General features: G+C 41.1%; 1 protein-coding gene across 4 annotated transcripts in view; it reads right to left on the reverse strand.

Annotated features, from left to right (window-relative positions):
• The window catches only part of TMEM108 (transmembrane protein 108), a 301,039-nt gene that overhangs the window by 219,087 nt on the left and 56,332 nt on the right, over positions 1 to 25,620 (reverse strand). For 3 of the 4 annotated variants that reach the window (XM_038393185.2, XM_043508912.1, XM_043508913.1), the window contains one exon: positions 22,791 to 22,912. The exons of the other annotated variant lie outside the window; for it this stretch is intronic. The gene's annotated coding sequence lies outside the window, so the exon portion shown is untranslated. The remainder of the gene's footprint in view (positions 1 to 22,790; positions 22,913 to 25,620) is intronic. 4 annotated transcript variants of the gene reach the window in all.

Genomic DNA, 25,620 nt, shown 5'->3' on the forward strand with positions numbered 1-25,620 from the left:
ATTACATTGATATCATTTTACTGATTTCAGTGGGATTGCACAAGCATAAGAATGGTATAACATACTGGCACACTGGGCCTATTATCCTGATTTGCTAATTGCTTCCTGGGAAGCTGCATTTAGATCTCAGCTGATTATCCGCTTAAAACTATCAAGCACCAATTATAAGACACAGTAACTTTAACATCACAGCTGCTTGGGTTCAGACAGAAGTAACTTCAGATTATGTTTTTGATTAATAAATTGCAGTAAGGAGGCAGAAGACTGTACTAAATGCCTGTCTCTGTGACTAAATAAAAGTTATTCTGATGCACGAGTGACTAAATAATTTTTAATTAGTTAGAAATAAATGGCATAGGTTTGTTTACAGAAAGACAGCAAACACTACAGAATTAGGAGCAAATCAATTTGTGACTTTAAGCGAGTACAGTTCCTAGTGAAATTAATAGGAATTGCATCTTTTAAGTATTATCCCCGTATACCTACTTCTTACGGGATAAAATTCCAAGAATCTTATTTTCTGTTTCTAGAGAGGTCTGCAAAACGGAGCAATTCTAGTTCACAGCGGGCTTTGCAATGTGTTTCTATTCATTTTGTACTCAGTGAGTTTTGATTTGAGTCCCCAAGGTTCAAATGACTCCACAAAACTCAAACCAAAACTGTTTCTCTTGTCTATGAGAAATGAAGGGGCAATTAAGCAAACCAAAGCCAAAACTATATAAGCAGTATCACCAAGATCAACATGCCCAACTATGCATCCATATGATATTATTGTCATCTTATCTTTCCTTTCCTCATCTTTTATCCATTTGGGAGCCACAGTCCATCATATCAAGTTTACTTTGCAAGTTCTTCAGTGCAAGGTCTGGTGTCTTTACTGTTTTTTGTATTGTTTTTTTGAGGCTCTTACCACATTTTTAGGTACTCACAGTTAATCAATTAGTAGATCTGGTTAAAATGTTTCAAATTTTGAAAGTAATGAAATTGCAAATTTTGAGATTAAAAAAGTTGGAAAACGTTTTCATTAACCCCTCTTTTCTTTTTTTTTTAAAACAGCTTTAACAATAAACAACAAAACAACCAACAATGATGGCTGAGATTTGTTTGCAATGAGCCAAATTCATGCAAAAAAAGCAGCTGAATGTTGCTGACTTTTGGATTGAGTCCTCCTCCCTCCATCCCCATTATTTCAACATAAAATCATAAATCCCTCCCTAGAACTTGTGGGGGAGAGGTACTTCCCTCAAAATCCAACACTGTCTGCCTAGAAGTTCGCAAATCCAGGCCAAGTTTCAGGTTTACTACCAAACCTGAAGTCACAAACTGTCCTGTTTCTTTATGAAGTGTCAGGCTGCTCTGCTCTTGTCCTTTTGCAGAAGCTTCAGAAGTACCTACATGTTTGTTGATGGTGGGCAACATCCTCAGCTGGTGTAAACTGGTGTAGCTCCACTGAAGCTGATATACCCGAGGACCTGACCCATTATATCTCACTGATTATTAGGTAATAGTATTGACAATGCAAATAGTGGTCAGGAATGAACAGCAAATATTTTGCAGCTATGGACTTGGATCCTTTTCTTGTGCTCCCCTGGGTCCGTGTTCTCCTATTGCACAGTACAAACAATTCTCATTGAGGCCAGTGGGAGTTACTTGTACCCTATGTGAGAGATTTGGACACTTGACTATTGTGATCTTACCTATCTCAACTTGCCTGGACCACTCTGATGCTTGTCAACTAAAAGAGAAGCTTCACATGATCCCGTCCGAAAGTTTTGAAAGTGCCTTTATCAGCAAAGAACCATTTACAGTTAATATCACAAGCCATCATGTTTACATAATGTTGGATCGAAACTAAATACTCATCAATTCTTTTCCCTTCACATTCTGATCTGAAATACTAAGCTCAGTGTCACAGGGTTGCTGGCCCCTTTAAGGGGAGTGTAGGTCCAGACTACCAGTGAGGAGCTAATTTATAAGGAGATTGAGTCCTTCAAGGCAGTTAATTGAATAATGAGCATATGAGCTTAATAAGAAGCCATCATAGCTCAGTTAGAGGGTGGCATTCACAGAGAGAAACTCTCAAAGGGAGAAGAGCTCCCACAGACCAAGGAGGAGAGCTGTGGAAGCCCTGGGCTCAAGGGAAGAGACTTTATTTCAAGGTTATTTGGCTTTAATAAGCTATAACTGCTGCAGGGAAATTTTGTCTTACACTTTTGAACTGGGTGTAGTTCTTAAGGAGCCCTGAGAGAGGGGAAACTGAGTCAGGGAGTGCCTGCAGCACCACACTAGGTCAGGAGTGGACCCTACATGGGAGGCCCACCCTGTGACCATAAGGTAAAAATATAAACACAATGTTACATTTATTAAAAAAATCCCAAGACACTCCACTGCACACGCTTTGCTCACACGGGGAGAGGGCAAGAGAACAACCAACATGTGTTCAGATACCACAGTATAAGAATCCGTATAGAATAGAACAGATATTCTCTCTGAATAATTAAGCCCTGGGCTGACAAGCTAGTCTTTCTCTCTGTGTTCCCCGTTACTACTGAGGCTGCCGACTTTCCCTGGAAATCTAGGCCACTACCTTTCAGCTTGTGTTTGCTTGGCATGCTGTACCACTGTCTTCTAGGGTGCCTGCCAGTGACAAAGTGCTCCACTCACAGCTGGGATGGCACCTCCTCCTGGAAGTTCTGGGGATTAGCTTTGCAAGGGTACCGCCCCGTCTCACAGTTGCTGCCTCTTCATGACTCAGCCCTCCAGTCAGGTCACTACATGTGTTTCCCCTTCTGGGGGGCAGGGGGAAGTCTCTTCCAACAAACAGGCTCAGGCAATCTTCTTATTCACTGCCTCCTAGTGCCACTCCCTCAGTGGCTGGCAGGGGAACCTGGGCCTGTCCTCTACTCTAGATCACAGTTCAGGGACCCTCTAGCCAGCAATCCAGTTTATTCCCTTCTAGACCTTACTGCCTTTCCCCAAGCCCTCTCCTACTCCTGGCACTCCCCCCATAGGGTTTGCCAGCCTCCTAACTCCCCCTCCCATGGGGTAACTATAAGGTCCCTGTAACCTCCAAACACTTCTCCCTGCGAGCAACTGCAACTTTTCCCAGCTGCCAATTTCTTGCCTTTATAGCCCCAGCCCAGCTTTTCCTCCTCAGCTGGGCTTCATCTTTCAGTCAGGGGGATTGCTTAGCCACCTGATTCCTCTCTGCTGTGGCCTGTTGGGTTAATTAGCTCCCTTCTCAGTCTTCATTAACTCTTTCAGCCGGGCAAGTGTGGGGTAAACACCCCATCACACTGCCCCAACTGTCCAGTTGTTTCCTGTCCTGGATCTCTAATTCTTCATTATAATTATTTAACCCTTACACAGTGTGGCTCTCCGTCCCTCTGTAGTGCACAGTCCATATAGCAGTCACAGCCTTTGACTAACAAATGTGCGTCTTCTAGCTCAGGCACTGACACTCCTGCTTTTAGATCCACAGGTTCAATCCGCACTACTGACAACACGTCCTGGCATGCCAAATCATAAAAGGTGGCCTGTACAGGGATTTCAGCAGAGTGAAACCCTAAAGCTCAGGATGAACTTCCCCAGCCAGGGAAGTGTGTGACCCCACACTTATGCTTACCCTGCTGCCAACAACCTGTCCAGGGGCATTACGTTACACATAAATAAAAATAATTGTATCTCAATAGCACCTAGAGACTGCAATCAAGTATTCCATTGCACTAGATGGCTGTACACAGTGGTGAAAGATTTTCCACAGAGGAGTAGAGCTGTGCTCCCCCTTTACCTGCCCCCAACCCATTAGCTCTTATTTGTACCCTCGACTGTATGAACAGGTAATAAAAAGACAGTCCCTGCGCCAAGGAATTTGCAAAACAGGTTTGGAAGCAAGACACCGCAAGTGGATGAAACAGACAAACGGGCTGGAAAATGAGTTGAGTAAAATGAACTCCTTGAACTGACTGTTCCACTGTTGATTTTTGGTCGGTCTTCAAGTTGCTCCAGACCTTTCTGTTGGCTTCCCAAATGTCTTCCCCATTCAAGTAACTTGCTGCCAGCATTATTACCATAGTTAAAGAAACATTGCTCCCTCATACCTTCATGTCTTCTCAGCTCACCATCTGTACCATCTGTTACCTCTTGCATGCCTCACCACTGAAACACAGCAATAGATAGCTCTACATCACACAGCAAATATGCATTAAGGGAACTATTCCCTTCATGCTTTCCCTCACCAGCTGAACACTATAGTCACAACGGCCATGTTGAAATTGAAGGAGGTGAATAAACTGGAAGACAAGGGATGGGGATGGAAACAGAAGAAGATATTGAAAAAGGAAATAAAAAGCAAAATGATGAGGAAGGGGTGATGGGTAGCATAATATTAGGAGGGTTGTTATATAGTGTGGTTTCCAAGACAGTATTAACATTCATCGTTATGATTTGCAAAGAGTTTAAAAGTGAAGAAGGATGGAGGGATTTGCAAACTGGACTGATGAGCAGTAGATGGAAGGGGAAGTAGATGTACAGAAAAAAGCTGTTATGGGGACTATATAGGAAGCAGCACTTGGTTTCCCAAGTTCTTCAGGGTGTTGATCTAGATCGTTCGCTCATGTACATTTGCATCACTCATTGACTTACACGAGCTGAGGAGCTGGTGCAGAGGTTCTAAAGAGGGAATAAAACGTTTATGAAGCCTAAATTCAAAAGATGGGGGATTTAAGAAAGCAAGTAGCAAAAAAAATATGCAATAGGCTGCACAAAGCACTTTGTTTCCTGCAAAGTCCAAGAAGTAACTGCCCAGTGAAAGATTAAATAGACTTTGTAGAGTTAATACACTTCAAAAGTTTCCAGTGTGTTTCTTCCAGTGCTTCTACAATGGTAAGATTTTATGTTCCATCCCAGCAACTGCACCACGTTGCATTCATATCACATCTTCAATTCAATGATCCCAAAGCATTTTGCAAATAACCATCATAACACAATTGTTAACCAGGGTAATATTTATATCCATTTAACTGATGGCCACATGGGAAGTGTAAAGAGGGTAGCTAACTTGCCCCAGGTCACACAGGTAGTCAGTTGAACAGAGCTCAGTAATCCTGGCTTACAACCCCTTGCCCTAACCAACACTCAAGTGCAGTGATGGAAGAAGAAAAGGAGTACTTGTGGCACCTTAGAGACTAACACATTTATTTGAGCATAAGGTTTCGTGGACTACAGCTCACTTCGTTGGATGCATTCAGTGGAAAATACAGTGGGGAGATTTATATGCACACACAGAGAACATGAAACAATGGGTTTTATCACACACACTGTAAGGAGAGTGATCACTTAAGATGAGCTATTACCAGCGGGGGGAGAGAGGGAGGGAAGGAGAAAACCGTTTGTGGTGATAATCAAGGTGGGTCAACTGCTGGAAATGGCCCACCTTGATTATCACCACAAAAGGTTTTCTTCCTTCCCCCCCCTGCTGGTAATAACTCATCTTAAGTGATCACTCTCCTTACAGTGTGTACGATAAAACCGATTGTTTCATGTTCTCTGTGTGTGTATATAAATCTCCCCACTGTATTTTCCACTGCATGCATCCGATGAAGTGAGCTGTAGCTCCCGAAAGCTTATGCTCAAATAAATTTGCTTGTCTCTAAGGTGCCACAAGTACTCCTTTTCTTTTTGCGAATACAGACCAACAGGGCTGCTACTCTGAAACCTGTCATTATGCAAAGTGATGGAAGATTCCAACTTCTCCCTTCCCCCATGTTCTTTATTCACTGACTACAGTGCTTGTGTTAGCACAATTGTTTAATGAAGGGCTGGGAAGTCACACTAACAGGTCTATTTCTGGTTTCAGAGTAGCAGCCGTGTTAGTCTGTATTCGCAAAAAGAAAAGGAGTACTTGTGGCACCTTAGAGACTTCTGTTTCCTCTTTCTCAATCACAAGTTTTTAAAATGTGGTTTTTTTCTATAGGAGGAAAGATAATGGGATAGGGCAATCGCTCTGGTTGCAGCAGGAAAAGAAAGAATAAAGCATGGTGGATTGATGTGCTGTTCAAACAGAATAAAGCATGGATTTAACACGCTGCAATAATCGCTTGTGCTAGCTCGTTTATGCGCTGATGTGAATTTGTGCAGCTGTAACTTATAGTTTATTAATATGTTTTGCTTGGTTAAATGAAGGAAGAGAGAACAGAAACATCTGAGTCAGAGCTGTAGCTTCTTCATAACAATTATACATGGAAAATTATTTCTGGAAGAGATTACAATTGTAGTTTGGGGAAAATAAAGTAAACAGAATACAAAGTAATCTAGATAAATCTTAAACAATTGAAGGTTTAGTAAAAGACTTAAGGTTAGTGGACTGTGGGAAAGAGGAGTGGGGGAGAGAGAAAGAAGTTTTACCTGCATTAAGAGAGTTTTGTATGACTAGATTGGATTGTCATTTTAGCTCTGTAGATTAACAGTTATATACAGGGAAGGACTGGCATTTCAGATCATTGCTCAGTTAAACCCTATCTCTGAATTACAGGGAGTTTAATAATTATGTTTTTGGAACATTGCCATTTCCCTAATAGGAAAAGGGGAAAAGGAAAAACTGCACCCACGCCCCATTTTTCCTGGCTGAGATTCTACTCACCCCAGTTTTTATTCTTCACGGGAAATTGGAACTAGCAGTGTGTAGTTCTAAAATGCAGCCTACAAGAAGAATGGCAGGTGTTCCACTGCACTGGAAATCCCAGAAAGAATTCTTGGTGACTCAAGACAGAACTCCTCTTGTGGGGTGACTGCTGGAGTGATAGCTCTGCCATTCTTAAAGACTACAGAGTATACTTCCCCCTCAATACGCTCAACTCTGCCAGTCAGAACAGGAACATGTGTGTTGCCTTGCTTTCTTTAGGAAGCTAATATGACTACCTGAGCCAGCTGGGAGCAACGTCTCTGCTCCCATTTTTAACTGCACCTGCTGTTGTGTCTTTGCTTCCTCTTGCACATGGTAGGTCATAATCTAGTCACAGTAGTTTATGAACAGCACCATTATTATGCAAGATATGAGGATTACGTTCTTTATCACTGCAATAGGTTACTCTGCAGCACTGACAAACTCCTTACTGCAACAAAGGGCGGTCCATTTAATGAAAATCTCTTCAGCTAAGAATTGGAACTCTATATATAGGAAATTATAGATGCTGTGCCTCTTGAGTAATTTAAAAGTGAACTGGACAAAGAAACAGGACGTATACCATAGGGAACAATCCTGCATTGGCATGGTGATGCATTAAGACATCCGTGGCCTTCTCCATCTCTGATTTCTACAGGATAAGAACAGAATAATTTGAATATACTGTATAGAAAAATCTAGAGAAAACAAGAGCTCACTAATATGGAGTATGGTATTAAGAGGTTCATCCATAATGAGTTGTAAGATAATTTCATACTTTACCAGATCTTTTTGGAGCCTTGCTATTAACAAACAACTTTGGAATAAGATTTATTAAGTGTGTGTGTCTGCGTGCACACACGCATGGCTGTCTGTGTTATTTCAGAATGCTGTCCAGGTAGATCTGAGTGTGAATAGGTAAAGAGAGAGGCTATGGTGGGAGGAAGAGCGGCTGAGGCAGACTCTTCCTTTATTTATATCTGATGTCACTAAATGGATCATTATAGATTTTACAATCCAAGAAACAAAGCAGATCATAATGTAAAAGAAAAAAATGATATCAAAAGGGTTTGGAAAATACTTTACAGAGAAGCTGGATGTTAGGAGAGATTTTTGTATTCATAACAGAAAAAAAGATGCTAAAATGATAAGGCTGATGCAATGGCATGAAAAATAACTGCAGATTCTGAGCTTGGGCAAAGCAAAACAATGTAGTGAGCAGCACTGCGTTAGTTAACAACAAATGAGAATGTAGAAACAGAAGGATAATTCAGATTGAAGGAGTTGAACAAAGGAAGATTGTGAATTAAAACTAAGAATTTCAATAGCACAGGGCTAGAATCTGTCACATGTACTCATACTGAGTAGTACTTTACTCAGTGTGTAGTCCTCGATTTCAAGTACTAAGAAAGGGTGGAAGAATCTGGCCCACAGTTATTCATTAGTTCTCTAGTTAACAGGAAAAAAAACAAATTTTTCTAGATGGACAACATATTCAATGGCAGATCTCAGATTGGAATTGTATCCTAAGCAGTTCCATAATTTTGGTTAACACTTTTGTTTAGCTGAGCACAAATATCATGTACAAAAAAGGATTGTTTACTTAGGAGATCACATCAAGGGCAGTAGCTGGGCCATATAGTGTAATTTTATTATTTTTTCTTGGTATCAAATCATGCTTGTCTTATACATCTGATTAGTTTAAGTCAATTACAAGAATAAACCAAGCAGGATTTACTGTCTGACCCAATGTCCCATAAAGTCAATGGAAGACCACCATTCAGGAGGCATTGGATAGTGTGCTTTCAACAACAACAAAAAAGTATGATTTTATCACTTTTCTGCAGGTGAGGGAAAATCTAGCTATGAATTTTTAAATGCATTATTACATTGCTGCTACATTGTGTTAGCTTTGGACCAGGTTATCCCCTCCTGTGGAAAAGCCAGCAGAGCCAGGAGAAAATCTCTGAAAGGATCCCCTAGTGGAGATACTATCAAGTCATTCTATGAGAGGACAAGGTTCAAAATAAAGAAACTGCTGTGGGAGCCATTCCCAAACCTGGTGGATCTCCAAGAATCCTCAGGAGACCACTGACATCTATGCAGAGGTGCTGTATCCCTGCACCAACTCTATGGGCTTGGTTGGTTTTGCTGTTTGTACTTCTGATGGCCAATTATGTCATCATTTTTGGTGGTAGTGATGTCGTAGGAAGGCAATAGATATTCATCCATTTGTCCAACAAGACAAGAAAATCTGGTAGCCCTACCATAAGAAGTGAAAAGGCATCAAAGATATGCTGATCTTTCATTGACTGGTCTGCTCACCACACTGCATTGTTAACAGTAAGATCCAAAGGATTCCCTCCCACCTGTGAAGCTAGTTACAGTACTAGAGAAGAGAGTGCAGTGCCAGAATGAGATGTGATGGATTGCTTTTGACTTTTATCCAATTTTCAAGATTGGGCTGTAGGCTAAAGACAGTCACAGCACTGGTGGTATCAAATCAGCTTGAGCAGTCCTTTGGTGCTCACATTTCTCATATTTTGTTATATTTATAATACAGGAGTTGGAGTCTGCATTAGGGCTGACAGAATAGTCCCGATTGCTTCAAATGCTAAATTGGGACTTTGTCAGGTTCGATTAGGATGGAGCAAGCTAGTTTCTACCATCTCTATAAATAACATCTAGATGGAAAACAGAGTGCAGAGGGCAGAATGAAAAATTTTGTTTCCGTGTTTTGTTGAAGTTTTCCAAACACCTCTAATATATAACATGACTTCCACATTGGTAATGGCATTCCATACACACAAAAAATGCTTGAGTGTTGCCAGTTTTAACACACTATCAGTTCCCTAGCATGAAGCAAGCAGCCAGTAAATTCAAGTTACAGTTCAATACAGTAAATCTAAATCTTAAGAGGCAGCTGTGGAGACTTATTATTCAAATTACATTTTATTTCAAAATTGATTTTGGAGCAAGGAATTGCCTCCCTGAAGCAAAAGGGGGAAAAAAAATCACCAGTCTCCCATTTGGGGTCAAGGTGACACACAGAAAAGCCTCTGCAGAGAGGGAGTGGCTCTGCTGGTTACAACACAGTACTGGGAGCTAAGACTCCTGAAGTCTATTTCTGGCTGTGCCGTTGACATGCTTTAAGACAGGGGTCGGCGACCTTTCAGAAGTAGTGTGCCAAGTCTTCATTTATTCACTTTAATTTATGGTTTCGCGTGCCAGTAATACATTTTAATGTTTTTTAGAAGGTCTCTCGCTTTAAGTCTACATATTATATAACTAAACTATTGTCATATGTAAACAAGGTTTTCAAAATGTTTAAGAAGCTTAATTTAAAATTAAATTAAAATGCTGATCTTATGCCACCAGCCCGCTCAGCCCACTGCTGGCCTGGGGTTCCGTTCACCTAGGCCAGCAGCGGGCTGAGCGGGGCCTGTGGCCGGGACCCCAGCTGGCAAGGGGCCAGCAACCAGAACTCCAGACCAGCAGTGGGCTGAGCGGGGCCGGCGGCCGGGACCCCAGACCAGCAGTGGGCTGAGTGGCTCAGCCCGCTGCCGCTCAGCCCGCTGCTGGTCTGGGGTCCCGGCCCTGTCCACATAGAGTAAGTACCTACCTTCTCCCTGGTTCTAGCCATTCTATTCCTCTCTTTGCACTGAGATGAGGGTGGGAGTGCACTGAGTACAGGGCTGGGGGTGAAGGAGCAGGCTGGGGGTTGGCGTGCAGGGTCTGGCCAGGAGCTAGAATGAGGGAGGGAGCTCAAGGGTTGGGGCAGGAGGTTTGGGTGTGGAGCGCTTACCTGGGCAGCTCCCATTTGGTGCAAGGGGTGCAGATGGGAATGTGTGTGTGTGTGTGTGCACGCACGCGCGCACAGGAGCTCCCGTTTGATGCTCAGGGTGGGGGTGGAGATGTGGGGGGTGCAAGAGTCAGGGTATGGAGGGGTGCAGGAGTCAGGGCAGGGGGGCTGGGTATTTGTGGGGGGTGCTGGAGTCAGGGGTGGGGTTGTGGGAAGGTGCAGGGGTCAGGGTATGGGGCTAGGGTGTGTGGGGGGGTTCGGAATGAGGGCAGAGGGCTGGGGGTTTGGGCTGGGGTCGTGGGGATGCTCCCAGTCCAATGCCGGGGTCCCCGGCAGACAGCAGCATGCCATTAAAAATTGGCTCGCATGCCGTCTTTGGCATGTGTGCCGTAGGTTGCCGACCCCTGCTCTAAAACCTTGGGCAGGACATTTGAACATCTGTCAAGGCCAGACTCTGCCATCCTTGCTCATGCTGAGTAGCATCTTAAGTTCCAAACAGCCACATCCATTTCAGTGGAGCTACTCAAGGAGTAAGGTACAACCCATTTTAAGTCAGGGGGTGGCAGAATCTGTTTCTAAGGGATATTAGGAGGTTTCATTAATCCATGTAAAACACTAAGAACCTAGAACTACATGTGCTGTGTATTATATTAAATCATACCTGCAAGGCATTAACTATTGCTGGTACTTTGCGGAATAATAGCAAATTAGCCCCTAGATGCCAAAGATCTGGAGCACATGGCAGAAATGACTAATGCATTTTACATCAGAAAGGGAACAGCCTCATGCATGACAATGAAGGTGATACATTACAATGGGAGGTTAAACTGAGGATGAAAACACTGAAAAAAGCAATGAATAGGTTTCATAGCTACCATTCCTGCAATACTTCAGTGAGTTATACTCTCTATACATAAATTTTTTTTAATTAGAGTCTGTTAAACCCCCAATGGGTAGTTATCCACGTCAGATTTCGGGACACTATATTAAAGAATGATTATGAACTTATGCTACTTGCAAGAGAGTGTGAAAAATTATCTTCGTTCCCCCTTCTAATGCCTTCCCTGGCTCTCTCCTGAGCTAGCACACCAGAGCCTTACCATTCTGGGCTCTAACGGCTGACCATATGTGCACAATAATGGATTGCCAATTTACAAAATTGACTGTTCTTTAAAACATGAATAAGTGCCACTACTGGTAGCCAAATATCAAAATATAATTCTAGGGAGTCCTGCTGGTTATTTGGTACACTGTAGCCCACTGTATTTGAAACTAAACAAGTTATTTGGGAAATATCCAATTATTTTCCTTCTAAACTTTGATAAAAACACTCATTACTTCTGAATTTGCATGCTTTGCACCTCTATGCTGTAGCACCATCTGAAAATGTCAAAGCACTTCACAAGCACACCTGAGTTGTGAGATAGGGAATTATTATATTGCCTGAGGGTGATGGTCCCAGAACCCAGACTCCAGATGGAGCCTGGGTGTTTACACTGCAGTTTTACAGACCCGCAGCCTGAGCTCCACGTGTCCAAATCAGCTGATATGGGCCAGGTATGGGTGATTAATTGTAGTGTAGACATACCCTTAGTGACTTGTCCTAGACCAAACAGGAAACCTTTGGCAGCACCAGGAACAGAACCCAGCCTTCCCAGCTACTCCAATCCAATGTTTTAACCATTAAACCACTGTCATTCATAGTAAAGAACGTCTGACTTTTATAAATGAACCTTTGCTACAGTACCGAAATTTCCCTTGGGAAAATATCTTTATAACTTTCTCTAAATTGTCCTCAGTCCCTTTGCAACAACCTATGATTTGGGCCAGATTCTGCCCCTTAGACAGAGTTCCATTTTGGGGACAGTGCAGGGGTGCCTCCTGCAGTTCCTGGGGAATACAGCTGCTGTGCTATCCTGTAGGAGAGGGTCGCAGATGCTCCCCATCCATGGCCAGAGCTCTGCTGGTCAAAGCAGAAAGATGCTGAGGCTGTGTCCTCACTCCTTGGGGTGGTTTGCGCCCAAAGGGGTGGCAGTGGGGGCCATGTTTGATCTAGACCCATTACTCAAGGAAGGGGGGAGACGAAACAATAACAGAAAGTGTGGAAATGGCAGAAGTGCTAAATGACTTTTTTTCAGTTTTTACCAAAAGGATTAGTAGCAATTGGACATCTAACAGTGGGTGCCAGTGAAAATGAGTTAGGATCAGAGGCTAAAATAGGGAAAGCACAAGTTAAAAATTACTTAGACAAGTTAGATGTCTTCAAATCACCACGGCCTGATGAAATACATCAAAGAGCTGACTGAGGAGATATGCGCCATTAGCAACAATCTTTGAAAGGTGATGGAAGATGGGATTGATTCCAGAAGACTGGAAAAGGGTAAATAAATATAATGCCAATTTAGAAAATGAGAAATAAGGACAACCTGGGGAATTACAGACCATTCACCTTGACTTCAGTAACCAGAAAGATAATGCAACAAATAATTAAGCAATCAATTTGCAAACACCTGGGAAGTTATAAGGTGATAAATCCATGCTGACAATTCCTTGTCAAGAATAAATGGTGTTAAACCAAGCTAAGAATTTTTTTTTTTTGGACAGGATAACAAACCTTGTAGATGGGGGGAAAGTAGTAGATGTGGAATATCTTTACTTTACTACGGCTTTTGATACTGTCTCGCATGACCGTCTCAAACAACATAGGGAAAAACAACCTAGATGGAGCTACTATAAGGTGGGTGCATTACTGGTTGGAAAACCGTTGCCAGAGAGTACTTTTCAGTGTTCACAGTCAAGCTGGAAGGGCACACTGAGTGGGGTCCTGCAGGGATCAGTTCTGGATCCGGTTCTTTTCAATATCTTCATCAATGGTTTAGATAATGGCATAGAGAGTACACTTATAACGTTTGTGGATGATACCAAGCTGGAAGAGGTTGCAAGTGCTTTGGAGGATAGGATTAAAATTCAAAATGATCTGCACAAATTGGAGAAATGGTCTGAAGTTAATAGGATGAAATTCAGTAAGGACAAATGTAAAATACTCCATTTAGGAAGGAACAATCAGTTGCACACATACAAAATGGGAAATGACTGCCTAGGAAGGAGTACTGCAGAGAGGGATCTGGGAGCCATAGTGGATTACAAGCTAAATGAGTCAGTGTAACACTGTTGCAAAAAAAGAGAGCAAACATTGTGGGATGTATTAGCAGGAGCGTTGTAAATAAGACAGGAGAAGTAATTTTTCTGCTCTACTCTGTGCTGATCAGGCGTCAACTGGAGTATTGTGTCCAGTTCTGAGCACCACATTTCAAGAAAGATGTGGATAAAATGGAGTGTCCAGAGAAGGGCAACAAACATGATTCAAGGTCCAGAAAACATGACCTATGAGGGAAGATTGAAAAAATTGGGTTTGTTGAGTCTGGAAAAGAGAAGACTGAGAGGGGACATAACAGTTTTCAAATACATAAAAGGGGGAGGAAGAAAAATTGTTGTTTTTAACTTCTGAGCATAGGTCAAGAAGCAATGGGTTTAAATTGCAGCAAGGGTAGGAAAAACTTCCTGACTGTCAGGATGGTTAAGCACTGGAATAAATTGCCCAGGGAGGTTGTGGAATCTCCATCACCAGAGATTTTTAAGAGAAGATTAGACAAACACCTGTCAGGAATGGTCTAGATAATACTTTGTCCTGCCATGAGTGCAGGGGGACTGGACTAGATGATCTCTCAAGGTCCCTTCCAGTCCTATGATTATATGTTCCTGTACTTGTGAAAAAAACCCATCTGAAAATGTGGCCAGCTCTTCTATGGCAGGGAAGGGGAGGTGAAGGCTCTTTATGCCTTCATGTGAGCGTAAGCCAGCCACCATCTAGCTCTTTATAAAACATTATAGAAATACTTTGTTTCCCCCTGGACAGCCTTAGGCAGGAAGAAAAACAGAGGGGACACTTTATAACAGCTGCTGGCTATAAACCAAAACCAGTGCTTTATGTTCCCCTTCTAACAGCCTGAGACTGAACCCTCTGTTTTTGCAAGAAAGACGCCATAAGCCAAACAATCACAATCACAAATATGAAGAGAACATGAGCAAGTGAAAATCACTAAGGCTGTGGACAACCCAGTGACCTTGTGGTAGCGCTCTTCACTGCCATGTGTGTAGCACTGCTATATGTGAATGGGGGCGGGTGCACTTTCGTTCACTCTCTGTTCCTGGTCTCTTGTTTTCAAGGCTACAGTACTTTAAATGGAGTTGTGCACTTTTCCAGAAGTAAATTTGGCCCTATGAGTTCTCAGCCTCTTGCAGGAAGAGAGTGACTTGAATTATTCAATAGTTTCATCTCCATCTGCTGAATTAGTAGGCTGTGAAAGGAATCCCCTTCACTTCTACAAGTGTGGAAGTGAGGTGTTTTGGATGATGGCCCTTAAAAGGAATGGAGTTAAATTGGGGAGAAAATTGAAGCTCCTCAGGGCTTCAAAAGATCCCTAGGAGAAAAAAAATAGCCATTAAGGTTACTGTCGCATTGGGATGTCACCCATATAAGTATGTGTGAAGAGCATGAATAATTCACTGTAATATCATCATGTATGGTTACATAGCTAAACGTACAAGAAAATGAAGAGCAATACCACAGACTCCTTTAGAATAGGAATTAAGCACAACAGAAGAGAGAAGCTGATAGAAATTGCTTATAGTCAAAAGGTAAGAGAGATCATCTGTATTCCTTTGATCTATAAGTAGATAAGAAAAAAAGCTAACTTGCGGAGTGCAAAATTTTCTTGTCTTTCTTGTAACAGAAAGGCAGTGGATTTCCAGTTCTTTACAGGGCACAACCAGTTCAAGAGATGAAGTGATCATAGGACAGGCAGACGCAAGATCCAGCTTAACACAAAGCTGGATAAAGCCATGCTGATCACCAGTAAGCAGACAGCTAAAATTAACCTAGAAAAATGCAATAAGAGGACAGAAGAATTTTGTCAGCCTGAAAAAGTAGATGTCAAGCTCTGGCGAGGAGAACATGACAGCAAGACAAGAATGACAAATGTGTGTGATGGGGGAATATGGTGAAAATCTAAAGATGAGATATCACTGAGGAAAGGAAAATCCTAGTGAATTGAGAAATATGTTATTTTCTGTTTCTAAACAAAGATTTGAGAAGGAACAGTTCAGAGACTTTAAATGGCTCATGCTGAACAACACCTACCCCTTTCCATGAACAACAAAACAATTCAAAAACAAACCAAAAACAAAACTCTCCTCTGGAAATTGAGATACAAACTAAAAAAGAAGACTCAGCAACAAAATGCAGAGCAGCTGAACCACCTGAAATGTATACAATACACCTGACCTACAAAATTTGATTAAGCTCAGCAGCTGAGATCCAGAAATGGAATCAAAAGGATGCTACTCTACTCAGGGCATTCAGAAGAAGGGCAGAGCCAGATCTGAACATCACTCAAAACAAATACAATATGACATCTTAGAATAGCCTGTACATTGTAAGAACCAAGCACAAGAAATCAAGAATTAAGGCCTTGTTATAACCAAAAGATGACATCAACTGTGGAGTTAAGACATTAAATGTGTACATCATTGAGAGCTCACTACGATATGTAATCAAACTCAGCAGTGCATTATATAGTTCACTGGACTGCAGCCACATAATACCAATATTTACCACTTTTTATCTTCACAGTGTTTTCACAAATATATGCATACAATCCCCCCAATCCATTTCCACCCTTTTCCCCTACCAAAAAGGCAAATGAGTGTTCTCTATTTTACTAATGGGGAAACTGAGGCTGACAAATTGTCTAAGGCCACAAAGTCAGTGACGGATCTGGGATGAGAAGTTCCTAACTCCTAATTTCATGCTCAGAACACACTTCTCTGTCACTCATTCTGGAGTGGGACTGCTAGTTAACTGAACTGGGGTCACTGTATTTCAGCCACACTACAAGGCAAAATGAATCATGTGAAAGAATATTCCTCTAGTCCAACCCACAGAGGAAGATCTACGACCAGCACAAAGTATCAGAAATAGAATTCTGAGATAATCAAGAAAACAGATCAGAAATTTGCCACTCTTAAGAGAAGCATGATGAGGGAGATGGTGGAATGTATGGGATAAGGAACAAAAGCAAAGGAAATATGAACAAACTCAAATAAGGGACATAGAGAAAATCATTAAATGAATCTGTCAATAGGCAAACACATCACTAGAAGGAAACTAGAAGGAAATGTATGCATCCCAAGAATTTCAGCAGAGGCATAATATTGGAAAGTCCAGAAATGGAAAGACTATCCCCTTAATGAAACAGATTAGTATAATACTCATGTTTGCATGCATGGGGGGTGAGGGGGAGAATTCAGGCAAGGAGGATTGGGTAGAGCTTTAGTGGAAGCATTTAGTCAGAAAAGGACAGAGAAAAAGAGAAGTTTCCTCTGATAGCAGAGGAAGGAGTTGAGTTGGAATCAAGTATTACCATGAAAAAGGCAATCACGCTGTTCAATATGATGGTCAAAACCACCAGCCACGAAGCGCATGTTTATTATTAATGTACAACATATAGTGAAACATTCCATCAAAATAAACTCTCACACAGATCTAAGGAGGCTTTTTAAAATTTGTTTTTGTATTCTCCGTATTATTATAAATGAAACATGAATTTTAGGCTTGTCTATATGACATCGCAGTCCAGATTACAGGAATGTGAATCAGAGTTCTCTAATCTGTTTGCTGTAACTGCCCCATGTAGATGCTGGCGCAAGCTAAAAGGTACCGAGTTCACGTTAATGTAGTCCCGTTTCAAATAAGCAAACTTTTGGTTTGCTCCAGTGAGGTCTACACCGGACAGTTAGACTGCAACACACTAAAGCTTTCTGTAATTCATATTCCCATATTGCACCACCCTTTAGACAAGCCCTTTTTTCCCCACTCTTATGATTGACATGAAGTGAAAGTGGGACAGACTGACTCTCTATATAACCAGAATTGTTTACAGATTGAATTCAGAACAGAAGTATGGTTCTAGTCCTCATGGTTGTGAAGAAAAACTTGCAAATATGTATGACATAGAAGCCAAGAAAGTGGAAGGCAATAAAAAGAATCCAACATCTTTTTCCTCTCATGTTTTTGTGGGGCTTGGCGCATGATTTTTTTGAATATCTGTAGATTGAAATACAATGTTGCTTTTTCTGATAAATTTGTATTTAATTTATTCTATTCCCTTTTCTTTTATATGCATTTGAAGGGATGCTGGGAGCTTAAACTTGGCCCCTAAACAAAACTGCATTAAAACAAGCTTTTATAAAACCTAAGGCCAATCAAAATCTGTCTCCACTTTTCTTTAAAATAAGCAAACACTTTTACTCAGTGTTCAACGACTTCACTGTAGCACTAAAAACCCCAAAGTGAGACTAAGTAAACTAAAGTGCATCAGATGATGCTGATTTTCTTTGTCCAAACTGAGCATAACATGCTTCTGTGATTAACCAAAGATAACATTTTAAATATTATACCTCTTGTATTTCTCTCAGCTTGGACAATGAAAATAAATGACACTTGTTGCACTTTAGTTTATAGTTAATCTCCCTTTGGGGTTTTTAGCAGTGCACTGTTTGGTTTTTGAAAACTGAATGAAAGTGTTTACTTGTTTTTCTTAAAATATGGAAATACTTTGATTGGCCTTAAGTTTTATAAAAGCTTGTTTTTACACAATTTATATTTGCAGCCAAATCTAAGCTGTCAGCATCCTTTTGAATGTGTATAAAAGAAAGGGGAAAAGAATATTAACAGAATAAAAACAAATAGTTAAAGCAGAAATATTGACAAATGTGATGGTTTTTAAAAATTCATTTTTAACAATCTAAGATGTAATTAGTCAATACATTTGCTTACAACATGTGATTTTTATACTGACAGAATCCCTTTAAGAGGCTCTTCATCTACAGGGAAAGGAATAGGACATGGTCATTCTGTTTCAGCTACAGCTCACCTGTGCGGACAGATAGCAGAATTGAAAAATTCATTCTGACCTTTCCTTTGTAATGAGATGAACTTTCTCTGAAACTAGCAATCACTGCTGAACTACTACCCTATCCCACTTGCAGCACATCTATTTCCATTTCCTCCTCCCAAATGGCAACTACTTGGAACAAAATGTGACCATCCTATTTGATTTATATATGATCCAGAAATTCATGGATGAAACTTGAATGGATTGATCCTTAGTCTAATTGAATCAAACTATTGTATGCCTAGTCCATTCTGCCGTAGATCAACTCATTACCATAATGGTATTAATTCAATATTCAAGACTGGTACTATCATTCTTATTCTGAAACAAACTAAGGTCTGAATATACTATTTTCTGAATTCATATAGGAATATGTTTTAAAATAGTATTGTTATTACAGAAGCACATTAGACACTGTCATACAGAGTACTGCAAAAAAGAGAATTTCTTCCTTAAAACAAATAAAAATAAAAAAGAACCCCTACTGACTAATGCCATCTTTAAAGTTAATGTTCATATACGTTTTACCAATTAAGGAATTCTCGCTCCACATGAGAAGTTCCTTCCTAATTCCTCTCTGTTAGTGCTTAGCTTATAGCCTAAAATATGAGGGTTTAAATCCTCAGATGAAATAAAAAATGATCTTATCTAATATAACTGTGGATGTTCTCAGCTACAGTATTGTTCTGGACTTTTAAGTTCCTACATAAAAAAAAAGATTCTTAATGGGATAACTCCATAATGTTAAGGACAACTGCAAAGTGCTCCATTTAGGAAGGAACGATCAGTTGCACACATACAAAATGGGAAATGACCGCGTAAGAAGGAATACTGCAGAAAGAAATCTGGGGGTCATAGTGGATCACAAGCTAAATATAAGTCAATAGTATAACATTGTTGCAAAATAACAAAAATCATTCTGGGATGTGTTAGAGTGCTGCAAGTAAGGCACAAGAAGTAATTCTTCCACTCTACTCCACGCTGATTAGGCCTCAACTGGAGTACTGTGTCCAGTTCTGGGTGCTACTTTCAGGCAGAGGTGGACAAATTGAAAAAAGTCCTGAGAAGAGCAACAAAAATGATTAAAGGTCTAGAAAACATGACCTATGAGGGAAGATTGAAAAAAATGGCTTTGTTGAGTCTGGAAGAAGAGAAGACTGAGAGGGCACATGATAACAGTTTTTCAAGTACATAAAAGGTTGTTACAAGGAGGAAGGAGAAAAATTGTTCTCCTTAGTCTCTGAAGATAGGACAAGAAGCAATGGGTTTAAATTGCAGCAAGGGCAATTTAGGTTGGACATTAGGAAAAACTTCCTAACTGTCAGGATTGTTAAATACTGGAATAAATTGCCTAGGTAGGTTTTGGAATCCCCATCATTGCGGATTTTTTTCTACATGGCAACAACCAACTGTGCATTACTCTTCCGGAGAAAATCCCAAGTCCTCTTTGAGACCCACACTAAAAGCAAAGCTAGTTGTAACAAAGCAATTCCAAGTAAAGGTAACCCACAGGTCCTTTACATCAGAAATCTCAACCACAACAGGGTTCTTTTTAATTGTGAAGACTCTGCTCTCTATCTGCACCACTTTTTGTTTGTTCCGTTTTGAACATAATACGTTGTGACCAACATGTCTAATACCAGTCATAGTTAAATGGTGGTAAGTGCTAACATTCCATATTGTCTGTTGACTTTGATGTTACTTCTGTACCATAATATCTACTTTGAGAGGGTTAGCTTCTGAAGCTATTTTATGATTTGCTTCATGAAGAATTAATGACTCTTCTTCTAACATGTTCTTGTGTAGCAGTGGGAAAAACTTGTATTGCTAGTTGCCATCTCATCTTTTGGCTTCAAGCAGCTCTAGGAAACATACTGCAAAAGCTCATCGCTGGGGATAAGGGAGCAAAAGGGCTAAAAGACAGTTTGGCTAGTTCAGATTAAATAGGAAGCATTATGCAGAAAATGTTCTGAATTATGTTACATAGGGCAAATGTCATTGTATTTTTGAGTGAGTACTTACTGTGCTAGACATATGCCAGGAGAAATTGCATGGTTTGTAGCACACTGTCTGACTAATTCCCCCTCTCCCCTCCCCCCCGCCTCCCTTCAAACACCAAGCTTTCAGAAAATGCAGAAAACAAGATTCTTCTTTTGGATCCATTTCCTCTGAACCGCTCAGATTCTAAGCACAAATGTATGTGCCAAGAGTATTGCAAACACCATTACAGACACTGCTTAAATAGAGTTTTTTCCTTTACTTCTAATGAATGCACGCCTATTTTTGAGAGACAAGTTGTTTCCACTTCCGTAAGAATATCATATTTAACCTTATAACTCTAGCATTTTCTAGTTTTGCAGCACCAGTAAATGAATACTTAAGAGAACAAACTGTACAATACATAGAATATAGTTCAAACTGACAATCACACATGCTCAAGCTATGCTTATAACAGGTAATTGTGCATGCATAATAGGTAGATGTGTATGAATATGGGTAACAATGCAAAAGTCCCCATTTGTGCATGTAAAGTGCGTGTCTGCCCATACATATAGATATTTTGTAGGTACAAATTAGAAGCCTACATTTCAAATTGGCCTTATGCCTACAGTTTCCAAAAGATTAAAATAAAATGTCTGTTCTTTGTTTGGCCTTTCTGATAGTAATTGCTTACTTTACAATTAAAGTATTCCACTTACAAATATTTGAGTGGCAGAACCCTAAGGTGGCATTACTCAGCTTTTTGGATCTAGAGTTCCAAAGGGAATGGGGAAAATGCAAAAGCATCATCAAGGGTTTTAACAACAACTCAGTGTAGCTCTGACTTGTGAATTACCCTCTTTGTTTTATGGTTCCAATAGATAATAAATTATTCAATCTGCAGCTTTTTTTTTTTCATTTTGCATTACATATGTCATCTGATTCACTGTAACACAATGGAGCCAGAGAGGAGCAAAATATTTGCAGAGAAAAGCAAAACAGCAGTCATAATCAGACTTTTTTTTACTTTGCTTTACAAAAAGGGGCCTCATTGAAAAAAATGACTACATTTTGTGAATTTCCACTGAAAAATTGGCTCATTTTCCAGCAAAATTAGCTCATTTCATTGAAAGATTACTTTGAAATTTGAAAATGGAGATGTGAAATATGAACTGTCATTTTTTCAGTGTAGAAAATAGAGATTTCATTATTTTCTGCAGAGAAACTAGATCGTCCAAACCTTCAAAACATTTTGTGGGAGTTTTACCAATTTTGAACATCTCTAAATTGGAGCTGCATCATTTGAGATTCCTTAATCTAGCCCTCTAAACAGCTTTCCTTTAAAATCACATCTTTATCAGTCAAGGTGGTGGGTCCCTGAATTGTTTTAGCAGCAGCTGTCCAGGTTTTAGTTCACATGTGAATGCTTGTGGTGTCCATCAACCAGCAGGCAATCTGTTCTTATGCTCCCTAAATAACTTCTGGGCAATTTAACACATTTCTCAGTCTGAAACCAAAATGGTAAGAATATTTAAAAGGGTGCCAAGAATTACACTTACCCTCAACAACTATGCCACAGTGATGTTATCTGTCTTTGCAAAACCCAGAAGAACCAAGGAATTGAGACACTACTGAAAAAAACTCTCCACTTTACCATACCTTTAAGGCAAACACCCAAATGAGGGATCCAGTGTCATGGGGCAGGAAATTATCCAAAATGAAGGACAAAGCGTTAGTAGCTCAAAGCAAAAAATACAAGAAACTTACTATCTTTGCCCTCTATTTATAAACACTTCTAAGGTTTATGATTTCCTGTGTGTCAGTAATTTACAACTATAAAAGTGAAATATCACTTCACAACTTCGTTGGGGATCAGGTATATTTGGGTCTGTAACAAGAGACAGTTTAGAGGTATGGTTCTCTCCTGTTTGAAAGATATCCTGCAATGAGATATGGGTTTCAAAGATATTGGATCCACATCACAAGGCTTTGAGATAGTCTCAAAAAAAAAATTGTCTCAGCTGGGGAAAGGACCTCTTAATAGCAGATGAAGTATCTAAAAATAAAGGAGATGTACACAGCTGGGGAATATTTACAGAAACATATTGGCTTTTTTAGCAGGCACTTTACTTTCATATAGTAAGAGCCTACATTTCAGAGAATCTGAATGCCTGCATCTGCCACTGACCTCTGAAAACTCAGGCCTTTTTTGTCTGTATTTAGCCTAGTTACAAGCTCATCATATGCCACAAATTACTAGGACTGAATCACTGCACTGGACCCTGGATGGTCTGTAATAAGCAGAAGCAGCATGGGAAAAAAATTGTCTTACCTTAGAGTGGGATATGTAGACGCCTTCAAACGCATCTATATTCTCATAGCCCATTGAGTCTGCTCTCTGTTCAGCTGTAGATTCTGCTTCTTTTTGCTTTTTGCATTGCTGGCTGGTGCAAACTGTAAATTTACAGAAGTGGGTGTGTTATGCCAAGATGCTTATCCATATCTCATTCTGCAAGGCATTCGATTTAAATGCACATGGCACTGTGCCATGTGGCTCCTATTCCTCTGAAGTGCTTTCAGTCCCATGACCTACACGCAGCAATGTTTCCGTAGGTCACTGATTCTTTGGAAGATAGACAGATGGAAGAGTATAAAAGTGATTCTAAGGGATTTTCTTTAACATCTTTACGGAACCTCACATTCAATCAATGAATATCATATTTAAGAACATGGTCTTGTCTTACTTGAATTCATACATTAGAAACTTTTAATTGTTGAGTTCTCTGTGAACATCTGTGTTAAAGGTTTAATAATAAATAAAAAGGAAAGAATTGTTTTTAATTCAAAATATTTAATTTAAATGTCAATTGTGGTAATGCATCTGTTGATTCATCCTGGCAATTAGACCAGGTGAGACTCATCTCAAAATCAGGGAGTATAAACAGGTTGAGAGTCTCTCTAAGGCAGAGGGAATGCTCATGGGACAGTGCAGTCGGTCCTGCAAGGAGAAACCCTAGGAAGAGCCAAGCTCAGAAGGAAGCTCAGGCTGAGATATGTTTGTTATTTAAGATAGCAATAAAGGAAAACCGCAGGAAAGGGTATGTTTGGACAACATTTAGTGTGTGTACCGTGTCAAAAGCAGGGTTGGCATAAAAGGGTGGTAGAAATGAAGCAAATCCATATCAGAGGTTGTTCTATGCAACAGTTAAGGGAACCACAGTGAGGTTCCTCCACTAAGTGAAGAAATCCACTGGTGGCTGGGGATAACAAAAGAAACCTACTATTCTACACCACTGCCACTACTTTACATAGTAGAGGTTAACATTTCAAAATGAACATTACTATAGGACACTAGATGAATGTGTGCAACTGCGTCAGTGGGAATAGATGTGGCATAGCCTGCAGTGGAGAACAAAGAGAGGAATGGACAAAGAGCAAGGATGCTGAAGAATTTGTGAAAAGCCATCTGGAATTGTGTGTTTTCTTGATGGCTCAGTAAGATTACTCACTCTGATGAGGCACAGACTCAGTTCAAATACTGAGATGAACCTAAAGGAAAATAACATAGGAGATCCCTTGAATCTGCCCTTATAAACAAAATACGACTGCATTATATTGTATCCCCCAAACATGGGTGTTCCTACCATGTTTGACCACTGCTGCAGAATACTGTATTATTTTAAGAGAGTTTGTCCCACATAGCAACATGACCATGAGTATTAAGAGTTTCTATAGCTCACATGATATAAAGTCCAGAAGTGTCATGGGGATAACTAACAAAATATCTTCAGTCTCGTGCAGCGGCTGCTTACCAGAACATACATTGAGCTAACTGCCTGTAAAGGGCTAAGACGGGGCTCGACCCTCTCCAGGGTGGCAGGGAGCCACACCGGCTCGCTACACACAGTTAACTTTGGGGAATGTGTCCGGCCACCGGAGTCTTCCTCGGCAGTCCTTGTGGTAACTGGACTGAGCACCGTAGGTCCGGGACCTGAGTCAGGGCGGGGCACCAAATAGTCAGTAGCTCAGGCCCTCAAGCAGGCGCTGAGCAACACAGCATGTGTGAATTAGCCCAGGCCTCTAAGGACCAGGAAGAGGGGGAGACTGCCCCCCACAAGTTGGGTGGCAGGGGGATGCGGGCCCACCCATTCCTCTGCATCCCAGCCCGGGGCCCTAGCAGCGGCAAATGACTCGCTGCTGGGTTAGTGGGGATCCTGACCGCTACACACTGACATGGGTTCTGGCAGAGTTACAGCCACACTAGGGTCAGCTGCCCTCGGGCTACTTCCTAACTCCCCTCCTTCTGGTACCTGGGTCCCGGCAGTGTTTCCCGGGGACTCCAGCACCATGGGTTCCTCGGGGCAGTGGACAAGCGGCTGGCCTGTAACTCCCCTGGGGCAGGGCAGGTCCGGCCAGTCTTGGCGTGGACCTGGGGCCATGGGGTTTTCCCAGTCGCAGGCTCGGCTGGCTATGTCTGGCCTCCCCAGCAGCTGGTCCTCTAGTAAGCTCTTAAGGCCCGCCTTTCTACTTCCGGGTCGCTGCCTGTCCCTCTGAGGGGCGGGCTCAGAGCTTCCTGGCTCCGCCCACTCTGGTGTCTGGACCCCCTCTGGGGCGGCGGGGAGCCACGCTGCCTCGCTACACTGCCCCACCAACTAAGGCTAAAGGAAGAAAATATTTGAATGAAATAAACACACAAAGGTGTAAATCTGGAGTAGCTCCCCACTGGTTTCAGTTTCAGGTGTGACAGAGATTGGAATCTTGCTATAGAGCCTTACTAGCTTTAAAAACGGATCCCAAAAGCTCATAACTCCACTTGTACATTAGTACTACCTCTTAGAATCCGCACCTGGGAAAGTCAGGGAGTTTTTTTTGTTTTGGTAATGACAGGTTTTACTATGTACATTCTATAGGTCACTAATCTTGACCTACACACTTGAGGAAGACAGTATAGACCTTCATTTTAACAGTTTAATTCAGCACACACTGATCACACCTTTGATGTCCTTGAATCTGAATTTTATAGGCTGAGCAAAATCCCTCCCTATATTTTTGGTGACTTTCCAAAATTTTAAAGCAAAGGCCACTAAAAACCATGGGCCATATCCACAGTTGGTGTCAAATGATACAGCTCTTCCAATTTGGGTGGCCCCTCCCCAATTTAC

The sequence above is a fragment of the Dermochelys coriacea genome, chromosome 2 (genome assembly GCF_009764565.3).
Source record: "Dermochelys coriacea isolate rDerCor1 chromosome 2, rDerCor1.pri.v4, whole genome shotgun sequence".
NCBI classification, from domain to species: Eukaryota; Metazoa; Chordata; order Testudines; family Dermochelyidae; genus Dermochelys; species Dermochelys coriacea.